This window comes from Equus przewalskii, chromosome 6 (assembly GCF_037783145.1).
Source record: "Equus przewalskii isolate Varuska chromosome 6, EquPr2, whole genome shotgun sequence".
Classification (NCBI taxonomy): Eukaryota; Metazoa; Chordata; class Mammalia; order Perissodactyla; family Equidae; genus Equus; species Equus przewalskii.
Window position 1 is genome coordinate 67,029,428 of NC_091836.1, and position 17,806 is coordinate 67,047,233.

Genomic DNA, 17,806 nt, shown 5'->3' on the forward strand with positions numbered 1-17,806 from the left:
CTTGAACAAATCTTCTGATGCAAATATAACTAAGACAAGGCTGCCTAAAGTTAATTGCTTAATATGTGATACAGATGATAAATGAAATATTGGTTCAGAGAAGGGGGAAATTGTCTTGAGAAACAGTTTAGTAAAGTAGTTGAGAGCTTAGTTTTCTGGGGTCTGGAAGATCTGGGAATAAATTGCAGCTCTGCTTCTTCTTGGCTAAAGCAATAAGGCAAGTTGGTAAACCTCTCTTATCCTCATTTTCTTCATCTCTAAAATGGGGATAATAAATAGCTGAGGTTGTGAAGATTAAATGAGATAAAGTTAGTATAGGGGCTGGCATATAATGAACACTTGCTTAATATTTTCATGGGCTGAAGTGGTCAGGGGAGGCTTTTTGAGGAGGCAGGCATTTGTCCTCAAAGTACTGGTAAGGATTAGATGTGGGAAATGTTTGAGATGTCCTACGTGCAGCTGAATACTCTGAAAGCCCTCAGTGTCTTTTTCTCTTACGTATCCTTTCTCCATGTTTTCTCTCACCAAGATACCCACGGTCTTTTTTTCTCTTCAAAACCACTTCCTGGGGAGAAAGTCCAATGTAAGCTGTTAGAACTTGCCTTTGGCCCCTCCCAGAGGCCAGTTCATTCCCATAGACAGGGAAAGGGAAATTAATCCAGGTTGTCTGACCCAAGTTATGCTTTCAGGCAGCCTGCCTGCCTAAACTCGGGAGAGAGTGGTGGCCAAAACAGCTCAGCTTGACCCCTACAAGAAAGGACCCCAGTCAAGGTAAATAGAAAGAGTTTTTGGCCTCTGGTCCAAAGCCCAGACTAGAGCTCGAGAGGGCAAGTCCTTGTGAAGGTAAGCAACTGAGAAGGTGGGGAGAAAGGTCTGCCATGTCTCTGACTTCTGTTGATGCTAGAAAGGAAATAGATCCTGTTTCCAAACCTGGGAAAGAGAGGCGGAGAGAGGAGGAGGAAAAGGTGTAGAGGGAGCTGGGAAGGGAAGGAGGAAGTGCTTGCAATGTATCTGAGTTAGTTCATGGAAGGAGCACCAGTCTGAGAGTCAGGGGACCTGGGTTCCACTTCTGGCTTTTTTGTTGAATCTCTGTTCTTTCGTAAACTACTTGCCCATTTTAGACCTTGGTAAAGTAAGGGGCCCTCTAAAACCTGTTTCAGGTCTAAAACTTTTATACCTGTTTAGTAAAGTCTAGAAGAGCAATCCAAATACTCTAGGAGTGCAGAGGAGGAGGAAGAGAGAACTTCTGTCTGATTTGTTTAGTCTATATTGGAGTTTCTCACCCTCGATACTATTGATATTTTGGATTGTATGATTCTATTTTGGGGGGTAGGGAGCTATTCTGTGCATTGTAGGATGTTTAACAGCATCCTTGTCGTCTACCCACTGGATTCCGGTAGCATCCACCTCCAGATGTGACAATCACAAATGTCTCTAGGGGCCAGCCCGGTGGCAGAGTGGTTAAGTGCGCACATTCCACTTTGGCGGCCCGCTGTTTGCCGGTTTGGATCCCGGGTACGGACATGACACCACTTGGCATGCCATGCTGTGGTAGGCGTCCCACATATAAAGTAGAGGAAGATGAGCATGGATGTTAGCTCAGGGCCAGTCTTCCTCAGCAAAAAGAGGAGGGTTGGCAGCAGATGTTAGCTCAGGGCTAATCTTCCTAAAAATAAATAAATAAAAATAAAAAAATTTAAAAATGTCTCTACACATTGCCAAATGTCCCCTGGGGGACAAGACAAAATCAACTCCGACTGAAAACCAGTGGTCTATATATATGTAAATTGTAGGAACAGCTAAGAGAGAAAATCAATAATATAATCTCATATAGCACTTATGTGCCACTGTTCTGAGCCTTTAAATATATTAGCTCATTTAATCTCCATAATAGTCCTATGAATTAGGTACTATTATTGTCCCTGTTTTACAAATGAGGAAACTGAGGGAAAAAAGTTAAGTGAATTAAGAGCAGTTAATGTTTTTATGATTTTCTATGTGTCAGAGACTCTGCTAAGTATCTATATGTTATCTCATTTAATCCTCACAATTCCTCTATGAGGTGTGTAGATATGATTTCGGTTATACAGATGGGGCAAGTATTGTGTGCCTAACTGTACTGAGCACTGAGGACACACTGGAGTAGATTAATATCCAGAGTACTTTTTCCTGTTTTATCTTCAGAATAATACTGTGAAGTAGATACTATTGTCCCCATTTTATAGCTGAAGACACTGACACTTACTCAGAGAGAGAAAGCGGCAGAAACTGGTGGAGCTGGCTGGTGTTTGTTGTATGCATATTTTATGTTTTTCGGTGGTTGACCATGCTGCTTCCAGCCACGTGAAGTAGCAGGCAGTCAGGTGACAACATGTGGCAAAGAAATACAGAGCCCCTGTTTGTGATGGAAGGAAAGCTGAGAGGAGCTCTTTCTGATTTGTAGTCTAAAGTTTGTTGGTAAGGTTTTCTTTAGCAAATATGCTCTCCTGCCCGCTTCTTACTTCCTGATTGACATTTGCTGTGCATCACCAGTTGTAATTATGTTATAATTGGTTTGTGTATTTTTTTAATATCTGACTTCCGCAGTGTTCTATCCTGTAAGCTCCATAAATGTAGACTTATGTGTAAACAGACTCAGTCTGTTTTGTTCACCACAGTATCTCAGCACAGTGCCATGTGTGCAGTAGTTACTTTTATTTGTGAATTTCTGAATCAGTTGGCACATGGAAAGGGAGCTGAGAGTCAGAGAAAGTGATTTATTCAAGATTAGACGGTAATTTCGTAGCAATTTTGGGACTAGATCTGATTTTTCCTATCCTCAAGCCCAGAATTCTTTGTAAAACACTGTGCTCGTTGCCACACCGATCATTTGATTGGGACTATATGATGTTGTTGTGTGGCCACAGGCAAATCCCTCAGTTTTCCCTTGTATAAACAAAAGTATTAAGCAGCCCTTCTTTTCTCCTTTCCATCTTTGGTTGCCCACCAGTGATGTCCTCGTGTGGCCTCCAACCGCAGGGTAAGTGTCTGCTGAGAACCAGGGAAGCCTCATTCTCCTTACCAACCCAGAGCTAGGAATCACGTTCTCTCTCTGAACTTCTATTTCAGTGGTGATGTGGTGGTCAGGGTACACCTGCTGAAACAGAAAGTAAGTTTGGATTCTATGGGAAGAAGGCAATTGGGGTATCTATGTGTACCCCTTTCTTTATTCAGGACTGCATGCTGAGTGCCTGTGTTCATATACTTTAGAGCTTTTTTACTCTTCATTGTAAAATTTGAGATCTGATGATTTTCCTTTTAGCTTGTGGGAAAAAGCCACAAAGATGCTTAAAGATGAGAAAAATGCCCTCTCCTTGTTTCAATTATTTTAGTCAGTAAAACTAGTGACAGGAAATGTCTGTATGTAAGGCACTTTCCTGTCTGTTTTCTTAATCTCATTGTCTAGCCATTTTGCAAAGGTAGTGATTACTATTATTATCCTAATTTTACAAATAAAGAAAATAAGTTTATTTATTGGTCATGCAGGTAGTGTGTAATGGAACTAGGATTTGACCCCAGCTCTGACTCTTAAGACCAGTGGGTGCTTTGCCACTCTCCCATAGTTGTATGTGTGTGTGTTACAGCTTTTTTGAAATATAATTCACATATCATAAAATTTACCTACTTAAAGTGTACAATTCAGTATTTTTTAGTATATTCACAGGGTTGTACAACCATCAGCACAATCTAGTTTTAGGAAATTTTGTCCTTCTAAAAGAAACCCTGAGCCCATTAGCAGTCACTTCCCATTCTCCCCATCCTCATTGCCCTAGTGCAACTACTAATCTACTTTTTGTCTCTGTATATTTGATTTGCCTATTTTGAACATTTCACATAAATGGAATCATACAATATGTGGTCTTTTCTATCTTGTTTCTTTCACTTAGGATGTTTTAAAGGTTCGTTCTATATATTTGATTTGCCTATTTTGAACATTTCATATAAATGGAATCATACAATATGTGGTCTTTTCTATCTTGTTTCTTTCACTTAGGATGTTTTAAATGTTCGTCCATGTGGTAACATGTATCATTTCTTTTTATTGTTGAATAATATTCCATTTTATGGAATTCTGTTTATTTCTCTCTATGTAATTGTATTTATTGATGATTAATATTCCGTTGTATGGATATGCTACATTGTATTTATCCATTCATCAGTTGATGGACATTTGGGTTGTTTCTACTTTTTTGCTATTATGAGTAACGCTGCTGTGAACATTTGTGTACAGTTTTTGTGTGGATGTATATTTTCATTTATCTTAGGTATATATGTAGGAGTGGAATTGCGTTTAACCTTTCGAGGAGCTACCAGACTTTTTTCCAAAGGAACTGCACCATTTTACTTTCTCACTGTATTATATGAGGGCTCCAATTTCTCTACATCCTCACCAACACTTGTTATTATCTGTCTTTTTTATTACAGCCATCCTAGTGGGTGTGAAATGATATCTATCTCATTGTGATTTTGATTTGAATTTACTCAATGACTAATGACAATGAGCATGTTTTCACGTGCTTGTTGACCATTTGTCTGTCTTTAGACAAATGTCTATTCAGATGTTTTGTCCATTTTTAAATTGGGTTGTCTTCTTACTATTATTCTGAGTTCTTTATATATTCTGGATGCAAGTCCCTTATCAGATATATGATTTACAAGTATTTTCTCTTATTCTGTGGGTTGTCTTTTCACTTTCTTGATGCTATTGCTTGCAGCCCCCAAATTTTTAATTTTGATGTAGTCCAATTTGCTTAGTTTTTCTTTTGTTGTTTGTGTTTTTGGTGCCATAGCTAAGAAATAATTGCCTAGTCCTAGGTCATGAATATTTACACCTATATTTTGTTTTAAGAGTTTTGTAGTTTTAGCTCTTACATTTAAATCTAGGATCCATTTTGAGTTACTTTTTGCATATGGTATGATAGAGAGGTCCAGCTGCATATTTTTGCATTTGGATATCCAATCGTCCTGACACCACTTATTGAAAGACTATTCTTCTCCTGTTGAATTGTCTTGGCACTCTTGTCAAAATCATTTGGCCATAAATATAATTCCTGGACTCCCAATTCTATTTCATTGATCTGTATCTCCATCTTTATGCCAGTACCACTCTGTCTTCATTACTGCAGCTTTGTAGTAAGTTTTGAAATTGGGAAGTATGAATCCTCTAACTTTGTTGTTCTTTTTCAAGGTTGTACAAGTCTTGCACTTCTTTTATTCTTTTTGATGCTATTGTAAATGGAATTTTTTAAGATTTCAGTTTTTGGATTGTTCATTGCTTGAGTATAGAAACACAATTGATTTTTGTATTGATTTTGTATCTTTTTTATTGATTTTATATCCTGCAACCTGGTTAAACTCATTTAGTAATTCTGGTTTTGTTGTGTGTATGAATGTGTGGATTCCTCAGGATTTTCTATATACAAGATCATGGCATCTCAAATAGAAATAGTTTTACTTCTTTCTTTCTAATTTGGGTGCTTTTATTTCTTTTTCTTCCCTAGTTGCTCTGATTACAGCCTCCAATACAGTGTTAAATAGAAGTGGCAAGAGCAGATATCCTTGTTTTGTTCCTGATTTTAGGGAGAAAGCATTCAATTATTTACCAATTAAGTCTGATATTAGCTGTGGGTTTTTCATAGATGCCCTTTATTAGGTTAAGGAAGTTTCCTTCTATTCTTGATTTCTTGAGTGTGTTTATCATGAAAGGATGTTGGATTTTGTCAAATGCTTTTTCTGCATCAATAGAGATGATCTCACATCTTTTGTCCTTTATTCTGTTAATATGGTATATTGGTTGATGGATTTTTTTGGATGTTAAACCAAACTTTGCATACCTGGGATCATATTGTGTTTTATGACAAGTACTTATTGGGCACCAACTGCTTACCAAGCCTGTGGGAGTACACAGATGATTAAGATGTAGGGGCCATTCACTATAATTGAGGAGACAGAAAAACACACAGGCTTAAAGTTGAGAATATGAATGTGATAAAGACAGTATCTTGTGTTGATTTGTGATAAATAGTTACCAAATGAATTCTCCCATGACCTTATTTTCAGGCCATTCAGTGGTTATAGGGTTGGCATATTGTAACTCTTTGTGACCTCAGAGATGTCCTTTCCCTTCTCCAAGTCTCAGTTTCACCATCTGTACATGGGACAGTTGGACTTGGTGGCATTTAAGATCCATTCTAGTTAGAACATATTGTGAAATTACTTGCCTTTTGTGGGGCTTCCTTAGCTTAGGTCCTTCTGAAGAGTTTATTGTTTTAATGAGTTCCAGTGGCTAGGTGGTTAGGTGACTCTTCCTGTTCTGGTTCTGAGTGGAAAAAGATTCATTACTCTTTCTTCGTTGGTCTTAGTCACACTCCCGTCTCAGAGAGATTATCTCCTTTGATATTATTCCACATTCTAGTGAAAGAGAAAGGCTATTTCCCTCAGCAACATGTGAGCTCTGTGAGAGGGAAAGGCCACTGGAGAGGGAGTTGAGAGTACGTGTTTCAGGGCTCAGCTGTACATTTAACTGTAAAACACTGGACACAGCAATTCATTCTATTCATGTTTCAGTTGCCTCATCTGTCAGATTGAAAAGGGAACACCACTTTTATTGCATAATCTCTCAGGGTTGATATGAGGTGTAAGTGATATCCTAGATGCATGTTATAAAACTGTATACGCATGAGTTATTTGCAAAAAGTAGAGTTGCAAATAATGTAGCAAAAATAATGTAAATAATGCAAATATAAATAATAATGCAAATTATTGTTGTAAACATTGTAAATAATAATGCATATAGTAGCAAAATGTTACAAGTAATGTAACAAAAATGTATCTAAATAAAGGTACATTTTAAGCCTCTACTGTTCATGGCACTTTTGATAGATACTTTAAACATTATTTCTCCAACTCTTCACAACAACAACTAGCCCCAGGTGGCAGAGTCAGGAATTGAAAACAAGCTCTACCTCTACAGTCCGTATTCTTTTTATGGTATTTTGCTGCTATTGTCTCTTTACTGTTTAGCTTCAGTTGGGGAACTTGCTCAAAATGGCGTCTGCTGTGAAATTACTCTTTTCTCATTTATGATTAATAAGTATTTTGTAGGGAAGTACTATGAAACTATGTAAATATGCTTTTCCTTGCCAAACTTTCAATATATTTATTTGTATCTGTATGGACTCTTGGCTTCCTGTTTTATTCAATGGGTAATAATCTGTTGCTGTCATTATTTATTTTAATGGTCAAATTCTCCCAGATTTGGCCAGTAGGAGCCCCATTCAGTTTGGCTTCTGGCCTCTTTTGACATGTGCCTATCATTCTTTGACCATTCCTCATGGTCGTTCCTCATGGTTCTTGGCTCATCTTGTGCTTTCCCTGCCCCAGCCCTGGAATAAGCCATTTCACCAAGGAGCCCTGGTTTCTTTTAGTGTTAAGCGGTATTTAGAAACCAAGATCTGGCTGCTGGGTATGCTTATTGCTATTGGGCTGATGCTTCTCCCAGGCCCTCGGTAGACATAGTTAGGAAACGAGGTTCCATCTCCTTGTTACAGTCTCTCCTCACTGTGTGGATGCCCTCCTCATCCTGCGTGGGCCATCACCCTATGTCAGGCTGCTCTGCCTTGTGGACTCCTTCACTTCTATAGCTTGGGCTCTGACATACCACACTAAGCACTCTCTCCCCTCACGGATGCTTTCCTCACTGTACTCGGACCCTGATATCCCATACCAGTCCACCTCTCTGGCCCGTGCGTGCATGCCCTTCTCACCCTACTTGGGCTCTGATTCTCCTTACCAGGCTTCCTCTACCCCTCTCCATCGTGGACCCTTCTCACCCTGCTTAGGCTCTCATCACAGTGTTGGGCTGTCCTCATCCTCTCTTAACTGGACTCTATTATAACAGTTGCTTCCTAACAATCTTACTGCTTCTAATCTTCCCTTACCTTTTGCACTCTGCTAGAGTGATCTTTCTAAAATATGTCAAAATATGCCACTACTCTGCTTAAAAACTTTATAATAATTCCCCTTGCTTGTAGAATAAATTTCAAGTTCCTTAGGCTGGCATTTGAGGCCCTCCTGGATCTGACCCAAGTGTGCCTTTCCTGCCTTGTTTCTTATTAATTCCTTCAGGTACACTGCACTCCAGCCATGGTGACTGGCCATTCCTTACACGTAACCCCTATGTTTACTCTTTGAGGTTTTTGTCTTTGCCTTCTCCCCAACTGACTTAGCCAACTCCTTTCTTCACTATCTGACAAAATCCGTTGGGGTCCTAGTTCAGATGTCTGGTGTGGAATGTCAGAGTCTGAGTACAGTGAGGAGGATGTCCATAGGGGGATTGGTCCCCTGGTGAAGCCTCTCTGACCTCCATAATCAAAATCAATCCCTTTTTTCCTACTTCTGATGGAATGTTCGCTTCATTCTTCCTGGTTTCATGATTAACTCTTATCTGTTGCCCCTGATTCATTGGCTGCTCCTTGAATGCACTCAACATGTGGCTTTGCAACTAACAGACACTCAGGGAAGGTTAAGGGACCTTGTTGAGGGAATGGATTCTGGGTTGTGCGTCTGCTGCTTTCATCTGATGTCTGTTTGCAGGCCCTGCTGAGGTCTAAGAGGCTCCGACTACAGGAAAGGATTTGGACTGTGGTATTGCTGGGTCGGATGCCTGCCCTATGCCAGAGCTCTTTCTGAGAAAATTATATATTCACACTGCTCTTTTCTTTTGTAAATTCCAAATTTGTCTTTTAAAAACCTTCTCTACACTCTCAACCCAAATGAAAGAATTGCTGGCTTACACGTATGTGTATTTACAGCTGCAAATAATAGCAGCTACAGCACTCTACCAGAAAAACCTACCCCAATCTGTATGAAGAACAGTATGACAACATGTGTCTTCTGACAGCCTGTCTGCCTTGCTGTCTGTCTCTGGGGAGGCATTTAGGCTGAAGTGTCAGCAAAAGAGGGCTTTAGACTTTCTCAGTGGCTTACTAATCTGTATTGTTCAGGTGCTGTAAGGAGAAAATAAGCATCACAGATTAGGTTCCTTTTTGGCTCTGGAGGTGAGTGGGGAGGAAGAGAAGGACAGGGGCCTGTGTTGTCTTTGGTCTCACTACCAACCCCATTTGCTCCAGTCACTGTCACATCTTGGTCCTCTCTGTTCAGCCCTTTGCCCAGGCTTTTCTTTTCTACTTTAAGTTTGAACTGATTTCAAAGCCCAGGCTCTTACCCCTGTTTCATAATCATAGCAGTGAATGGTTCGCTTTTGCTTTTCCTGTCAGATTTTCAGTCTAGTTAAAATAATTTCAAAATTTTCTAATATGCATATTCAATTTTTAGCTCGTCATTCTGAGGCATGGCACTACAGGGATTGCAATCAAGCTGTACTTACCTACAAGGGTAATTCTTGGTTTGATTTTGGCCTAAGCGACAATAGAATGTTCTGAACTCAAGATTAGCACTGTTCCATTTGCCTAATAGTAATTGAATTTAAAGGAGAATAAAGGCTTTTATTCTATAGTGTTGAGGAAGCAGCATGGGAAGATCTTTAGGATGTGGTGGACCTGAATTCTAATTGCAGCTCTAATATTTACTAGGTTTGCAGTCTTTGCCAAGTGTTAAGCTCTCTGTGCCTCGTTTTTCTCGTCTGCAAAATGAGGATAATGAAACTGATTTTTTAGACCTGTTAGAATAAATATGATTCACCTAGGGCAGACTCTGATTTTGACTTTGTCGCTGACAGTGAGAGTCATCAATCTAAGCATTATCTCTGGCCTAGTATATCATATTTCACACTTTGCAAGCCACTTTTACTCACAGCATCTTATGTGTGATTCACTGTGTTCAGAGAGGGAAAGACAGTGTGGCTGTTGCCACTTGAAAAATGAGGAAACTGATAGGGAAGTTAAGTGGCTTAACTTTAAGAAAAGTTAAGCCTAGCACAAAAACTTCTGAGTCCTAGTTCAAGACTCCTTCTTTTGCACACTGACCAGTCCTAGAAGAGGGCATGTGGTAAAAAGAGTCCTGAATTGAGAGTCAAGAGTATCCTGATTATTGTCTTAGCTAGGAGAATTTGGGAAAGTCATCTCAGTTTCTACTTTATTAAAACAGATATGCTAACTGTTCTGCCTAACTCACTTTGGTTTGTTTATTCAGCAGTTATCGAGCATTTACTATGCTGTACGCTGTACTAGGCCTGGTCGCTTCCCTCAAGCTGCTCACACTTCACTGTGGAATAGATAATCTGTATAAGTGAAAAGAGCTATAGCAAATGTGTAGTGTTGGGGATGGTGGTGGCGCTGGTGGTGGTAGTGGTCCAGGAGAGATGACTTTGGGACTGGGCTTTGCGTGTGAGCAGAAATCTCACAAGATTGTAGGTAAGAGTTATATTGGATGATGGGTATGACTGTGCTTTATTAATTGTAAAGAGCTGCATAAATGTTAAGGATTGTCATGTCTTATAGAAAGTACTTCTTTTCTGAAACCTTGGCTGACCTAGTGGAACACCATAGTTGGAGTCTAAGTTTAATTAAAGTGAGAAGAAAGATTTCAGTGGCAAGAAAGATTGGGAGCTCATTAAAAAAAAATCTGTATCTAAAGTGTTTTGAGTCTAGGAGTCCTTAAAATGGCAATATGCCTATTAAAATGGTCTGCATTGATGACACAGTGAACTTCAAACTGTTTCTGGATTTGTAAAGAATTTATAATCACCTTTATTTTTAAAGCCACTTGTGCTGCTGCAGCATTTAAAATATTTAGGAGAGATATTTAAGGCAGCCTTGGAAACAAGCACATATTCTGGGATATAAAAGGAATTAGAGCAAGACAAAGAGAAATTGAGTGGTTGGACCAAAAGATATGTAATGTTTTTATTTTTTAGATTTGTTTGCATTCAGTTGATGTAATTGTTGAGAACCATCTATGTCCCAGGCTTTGATTAGGTACTGAAGGAACAGAAATGAAAGAAACATTCCCTAACCCATGGTCTGCTGGAGATATAAGACACCTACGGTCAATAAAGTGACAAGAGTGTTCATGAGGTGCTCTAAGATCCTAAAGGAGGAGGACCTGCTGAAGGCTTTGGAGGACTGAATCAGAGATGGCAAGTTAGAGGAGATGACACCTGAAGATTAAGCCTTTGCCGGGAAACAAAGGGGGATAATGAGAGATAAGAATATTCCAGGCAGAGGTCACCACATGAACAAAGGCATAGAGGCTTAGAGTAGTAGCTGGTACTTAAAGCGCTCAACAACTAAGAGAGAAATTCCTTAGAATTTAATGCTGGGATGTTGTGACTGATAAGACTTTGTGTTGTCCCCTTTTTGGGGAGATGGTGAGAGCATATTTAGTTTGTTAGGGTTAATGACAATTCGTTAGGCTGGAGTATTTTCAAAAAAACAATTTATATATGGGAAGGAAAGGTATAAGTAAGAGATAACTAAAATGGGTAGTTATCATTTGTTTTTATTGCACAGCATTTTGTGTTCCCCATTTTATGAGTCTTCTTGGGGGCAAAGGTGCTGTCCCCTAAAGGAGATAAAAATTTTGATATTTCTCAAACTTCCCTGCTAGAAGGGCACCGGTAGTGACTTAGGTTTTACCAATACCGTGTGCCCACACCACACTTGGATTTAGGACTTAGTGACGTGAGAGAGAAAGTAATGAGCAGCTAACTTTATCTCCTTGGCAGCAGAGGCAGCAGGATCACCTGCAAGGTTGAGTTCCTGGCATTGAAGTGGCATTAGCGCTAGTGGCTGTTTCGCTGAGGAGGTTGCATTCTTGGCCCAGAAGTGGCAGTGCTACCCATTCTAGCCCCTACCAATCAGAAGTAATAGCAATGGTTTCCTGATTGGATTGGTTCTTCAGTGTGGCTTTGTGCTTTGTTCTGGAAGTGTAGCCTTAAACCTGTTTCTCCAGCCTTCCCCCAAACTTCTGTGAGCCACCCAATGTTCTTTCAATAAATTCATTTTATGCTTAATTAGCTAGGGTCTGGTGCTTACATCTAAGAATCCTTTGACTCCGGGGTCACCAAACTATAGCCTGAGGGACAAATCTGGCCCATTGACTGTTTTCGTAAATAAAGTTTTATTGGAATACAACCATACTCATTTGTTTACATATTGTCTATGGGATGCTTTTGTGCTATACAAGCAGAGTTGAGTAATTGAGATAGCACTGATGGCCTGCAAAGCCTAAAATATTTACTTTCTGGCCTTTTGCAGAAAAAAGTTTTCCAACCCTGCTTTAACTGGTAATAGTTGTCTCTTAACAAAATTGAAATGTTTCTTCCATCAGACAATAAGAGTTGATTAGTTTGAGTTTCACTTCCTTCCTTTTGAATTTAGTTTGGCTTCCAGGATGCTCAGAGCAAAATTTGGTCATAAATTGCAATAGCTACCTCTAGCATGGGTTTTTGGTACTTGCTGTAATTTTCTTCTACTTTATGACCTGTATGCCGTTGATGATTATCATTGTCCTAAGATATCTCTCTCTCTCTCTCATCTATGTGTAAGCAACCTGAAAGCCGTTTTTGAATTAGATAGGGTTAAGCTGTTATTCTGTATAAAAATAAAGACTTATTAGGGAGAGTGATTGCCTGGGTTCTGGGACCATTCAGTCATTTCATACCTAATCTGTATTGTCTTAATTTGCTAGACCTTCTCCAATCTCATGCTAATAAGAGGAGTTCATTTATGATTAGGGACCTGTGGCTGGTAAGGAATTAATGTTTCAGACTAGTAAGAATCCTCTTCCTTTTGTTTCTCTAATATGCTTCTTGTTTGTATCCATTAGGAATGTCTTCAGTTGTAAGTAGTAGAAAACCTAACAGTGATTTAAAATAAAGATGAATTTCTTCACTTAACAAGAAGTCTGGAGGAAGGTGGTTGGTTGCTGGTGCCATACAGAACCCAGGCTCTTCCCCTTTTTGTTTTTCCACCTGTAACCTTAGAGTGTTTGCTTTCAACCCTTGTGTGTATGCCCTTATAGTTAGAAGATGGCTACTGCAGCTCCACTGAGGAAGAAGAAAGGGGGGAAGGCAGAACTAGCGCTCCTCCTTTGTCCTATTTTATAATTAAAATAACCATTTTCTCAGAATTCTTAGAGGCTTCTCATATGACTTACTGGCTAGAACTATGTCACATAGGCACACCAGCCTTTAAGGGAGACTGGGAAAATGAATATTTAGTTGTCTTACGGCCTTCCTGGACAAAATTAGGATTTATTTTGGGGCTGGCCCTGTGGCATAGTGGTTAGGTTCGGTGTGCTCTGCTTCGGTGGCCTGGGTTCATGGGTTCGGATCCCATGAGTGGACCTACATCACTTATCATGCTGTGGCGGTGACCCGCATACAAAATAGAGGAAGATTGGCACATCTGTTAGCTCAGGGTGAATCTTCCTTAAGCAAAAAGAGGAAGATTGGCAACAGGTGTTAGCTCAGGGTGAATCTCAGCAAAAAAAAAGAAAAAGTGTGCTCTATATCATTCCATAAACTATGTAGTAGTGTCTGTGTTTTATTAAAGTTGCCTTATTCTGGGCTGGGGATATGATAATAAATGAGGAGATATAGTACTTTTCTAGTCTAGAGGTAAAAAGATATATGTTTTCATCTGCTCAGGCTGCCATAACAAAATGCCATAGATTGGGTGGCTTAAACAACAAAAATCTATTTTCTCACAGTTCTGGAGGCTGAGAAGTCCAAGATCAAGGTTCTGGCAGCGTTTGATTTCTGATGAGAGCTCTTTTCCTGGTTTCCAAACTGCTGCCTTCTCACTGTGTCCTCACATGGCAGAGAGAGAGAGAGATTCTGGTGTCTCTTCTTTTATAAAGACAGCAGTTCTACTGGATCAGGGTTCCTCCCTTATGACCTTATTTAACCTTAATCACCTGCTTAAAGGCCCTGTCTCCAGTGTAGTCACAGGAGGGGTTAGGACTTCAGCATATGAATGGGGGGAGCCCAATTCAGTCTATACAATATGTTAACAAATACTTTTAGTAAATTGAAGTACGCGTTTGGGTAGATTGCTCTGAGGGTCATAAGTAGGAGTGATTCTAGAAATCCTTTGTAGAGATGATGACATCTGAGCTGAGTCCAAAAGGACAAGCTGAGGGGAACATTGTGGGAGAGTAGTTTGTTACCACATGCTCACTGCTGAGAGGTTGGTTGGAGTTCTTAATACCTTAAAGATTGTCCATTTCATTATTAGATACTTCTGATTATTATAATGTTCTTATATTGACATAAAATAGAATTATCCATCCATCTTTCTCTCCCTCTCTTTCTCTCGCTTTGGTAGAGGGCACAGGTGACTTGTATGACTTGATGAGACGACAATCACTCTTGGGTAATCACTTCTTTAGGCCAGTTCAAACATTGCATCCACATTTCTTTTTTGGCCTTCAAGGTTCTCTGTAGTTTGTTCTGATTGATGTTTCTAGCTCCATTCATCTATTCGCTCCTGCATTTGTTCAACCACTACTTATCAGTTATCTGCTGTGTGCAAGAAATAGTTCTGAGGTCTGGAGATAAAGACAAAGTATTTGCCCTCATGAAGCATATTTTCTATTGGAGGGAGTCAGCCATAAGCAGATAAATATGTCAGTTGTTGATAAGTGCCGTGGATACAAATAAAGCAGGGTAGAGGGGAAATAAAGTGTGCTGAGATGGAGTGGAGAGAGATTTTGATCATTTTATAAAGAGTGGCCAGAGAAGACCTCTGATAAAGTAACATTTGAGTAGAGACCAGAAGGAAGTGAGGGGACAAGTCATATGGGTATCTGGGGGGGAAATAAGTTTTCAGGCAGAGTGACCATAAGTACAGAGACCCAGAGGTGGGCGTATACATAGCCTGTTGGTGGAAGCCATTGTTCCTTGAGCAGAGTGAATGAAGGAGGGAGAAGTACAAGACCAGGTCAGAGATGTAGCAAGGTGAAGGGAGGGAGGTAAGATTATGTATGGCTTTGTAGGTGTTTGTAAGGACTTTAGTTTTACATTGAGTGATTTGGGAAGCCGCTGGAAGATTTTGAGCAGAAAAGAGTAATGTGATCTGAGACTTACATTATAAAAGGATTATTCTGGGAGGCAAGAGTGGATCAGTTAAAGGGACTATTCCAAGATTCGAAATCAGAATTTCTCCGCAATGGCACTATTAACATTTTGGCAGATAATTCTTTGTTGAATTGTAGAACTGTGCAACTGTGTAGAATTGTACAACTGTGCATTGTAGGATGTTTAGTAGCATCCCTGACTTCTACCCATTACCAGTAGCACCTACCCACTACCAGTAGCACTTCCCCAGTTGTTTCAATAAAAATTTCTCTAAACATGGCCAGATTTCCCCTGGGGAGCAGATTCTCTCCTCCCCACCCCCAAACATTGAGAACCACTCTTTTAGATAAAAGTTGCTGGTGGTTTTAACCAAGGTGGTGTTAGTAAAGGTGATGAGAAGTGATTGGATTGTTGATATATTTTGAAGGTAGAGTTCATAGGGTTTGCCGATGGAGTCCATGTAGAGGTGATAGAAAAAGTGGAGTCAAAGATGAATCATTTTTGGCTTGAGTGACTGAAAGAGTGGAATTGCCATTTGTTGAGAGGGAGACAACTGAAGAAAGAACAAATTGTAGATCTAAGTCTGACCATCAGTGACACAGCTTTGTCTTCTATTGTCCTTCAAAGTACTTTGCTTCTTCAAAGTAGGGACTAGGTCTCCTCATGTTTGCATCCCTCGTGACTAGCACTGTGTCTGGCATGTAGAATGTGTTCAGTAAATGGTGGGAATGAACGATGAGGTTACTTATTATTTCCTTGAATGACAAGATTATTTACTATTTCCTAAATAGAGCTCATTCACTTTCCTTCTTTGGGTCTTTGCTTATATGGTTCCCTCAAAGAGAATTGTCTACCCTTATCCCCAATCTCAATACCTCTGTCTATGAAAATTCTACTTGTTCTTTGATGCCCACCCCAAATACTCTCTCCTGCACAAACTTTTCCCAGCTCTACAGGTGTGATTAATGTCTCCCTTCTCTGTACTTTTTTTACTTGTTTGCACTTCAAGTACATTTTGATTTTATGAGTTGCTTTGTAACTGCCTCTGAAGAGATTTTGCCCTTTTTTTCCATTTCTATCCGTTCATTGCTTGTTTCTTTCCTTGTGCTATATTTGTAAGCTATTGTTGTTATTTATTTATTTTATACTTCACCTCATTTCAGAGAGAGTCCTTAATAGGCAACAGCCTTGCCATCTATTTACAAGAAAGAATGGTATATTAGATAAGTATTTTATAACCAAAATCATCATTGTTGACTGACTTCCTCCTACATTTAACTGGTGGTATCAGAAGATTGTAATTCTCAATCAGTAAATGTATTAGTCTCAAAATTATTTGTGGTTACAAAAGAATCAAATAAAAATCATTTTCAAATTTTATAGGCACTTTAATCATGGTAGTCATCAAATTTTATAGGCACATAAGCCATTAGATTGAAAGCTGTAGTGTCTAAAGAAAATTTACTAATTATTACTGATCATTAGCCTTTATATAGTGTTAGCAGGGGTTGCAAACTCCTATGCCTCCAGAAGCCAGGTGAGTGACCCAAAAGGACCTGGTCAGGTGTAAGATGACTACACAGACAAAACATTCCTAGTCAGGGTCCATGGAAGAATTACATGTAAGTTATTTACTCTGTAAACCAGAGGACTATATAAATGCAAGGAGTTATTGCGCTTAAAACAGGTTAACTGCTAACTTACTGTGTAAACTTGGGCAAGTCATTTGATATCTCTAGAATTTAATTTCTTTCTTTGAATGTACAGTTTCGTCTCTAAAGTCTCTTCTACCTCATTTGATTCTTCTTTTTCATTTCTTTAGCTAATAGTTTCTTCCTTGATTATAAGCTATTAGCCTTCAATAATAAATAAAACTACTGGCTTCTTACCAATGTGCCTCAATTTCATGAATGTTGTGTTTCATCAGAGGGAGTCAAGCTTCCTATAGCAGCACCCACCACTGAAGGAGACAGTGTGTGAGCCAGCTAGTCAGCCTTCTATTACCAAACGAGCATCTGGTTTTTGAGAACTGAAATCTAAAATAGAAGATGCCTGAATTTGATCTTTCTGGCTGAAGACATTAGTGGTCCTGCCTTATATTGTTTGATACATATTTCGTTGTTTTTCCTACCCTATCCTCTTTATTTTGCTTATTCAGTTTTCTAGTGCAGTACTTTTTACTGTTTTGTGTATGCCAGCCTTCCTTATTACTGGTGATTCCTGGAGACATAGGCCATTTCTAGGTCATCTTTCATCCCTGAAACTTAGAACAGGCAAGGGCACGTGGTAGATGTTTGATAAATGTTTGAAGAGACAGCATACTTTTATTAGATTTGCAGGTAACAAAGACTGAAAATGAAAACTACTGTGCTAGATGGCAGAGAGAGACAGAGCTTGAAAAAATGGGTTGAAGCCAACAAGATGCAATTTAAGGAGGATGACAATGAAGTTCTACGTTTTAAGTCTCAAAGAAATGGCAACATATGGGCAGGCTGGAGGAGGTCTGGAATGATTCTATTCTTATGAAATGGTGGTTTTGGCTGCCTAAGCTTAATGTCAGCTAAAGACAGTGGAGTGGCTAAAAAATTAATGCGGCTTCAGACTGAATTATTGGAAGCACTAAGTACTGTTAGAGGAGGTGATAGTCCAACTATGTTCTGAAGGGGACAGACTGCGCTTGGAGTGTCGTGTTCCCCTTAGGTTACCAGGCAGTAAGAGGGTCAT

The 17,806-nt window shown here is 39.4% G+C and overlaps 1 protein-coding gene across 9 annotated transcripts in view; it reads left to right on the top strand.

The window, feature by feature from the left end:
- Positions 1-17,806, top strand: part of PAK1 (p21 (RAC1) activated kinase 1) — a 133,868-nt gene that overhangs the window by 36,753 nt on the left and 79,309 nt on the right. Inside the window, exon 1 of one of the 9 annotated variants that reach the window (XM_070625808.1) lies at positions 620-843. The exons of 6 other annotated variants lie outside the window; for them this stretch is intronic. The gene's annotated coding sequence lies outside the window, so the exon portion shown is untranslated. Of the gene's footprint in view, positions 1-619; positions 844-17,806 lie in introns of those variants that run through there. 2 more of the 9 variants (XM_070625806.1, XM_070625800.1) reach the window with 2 other exon arrangements.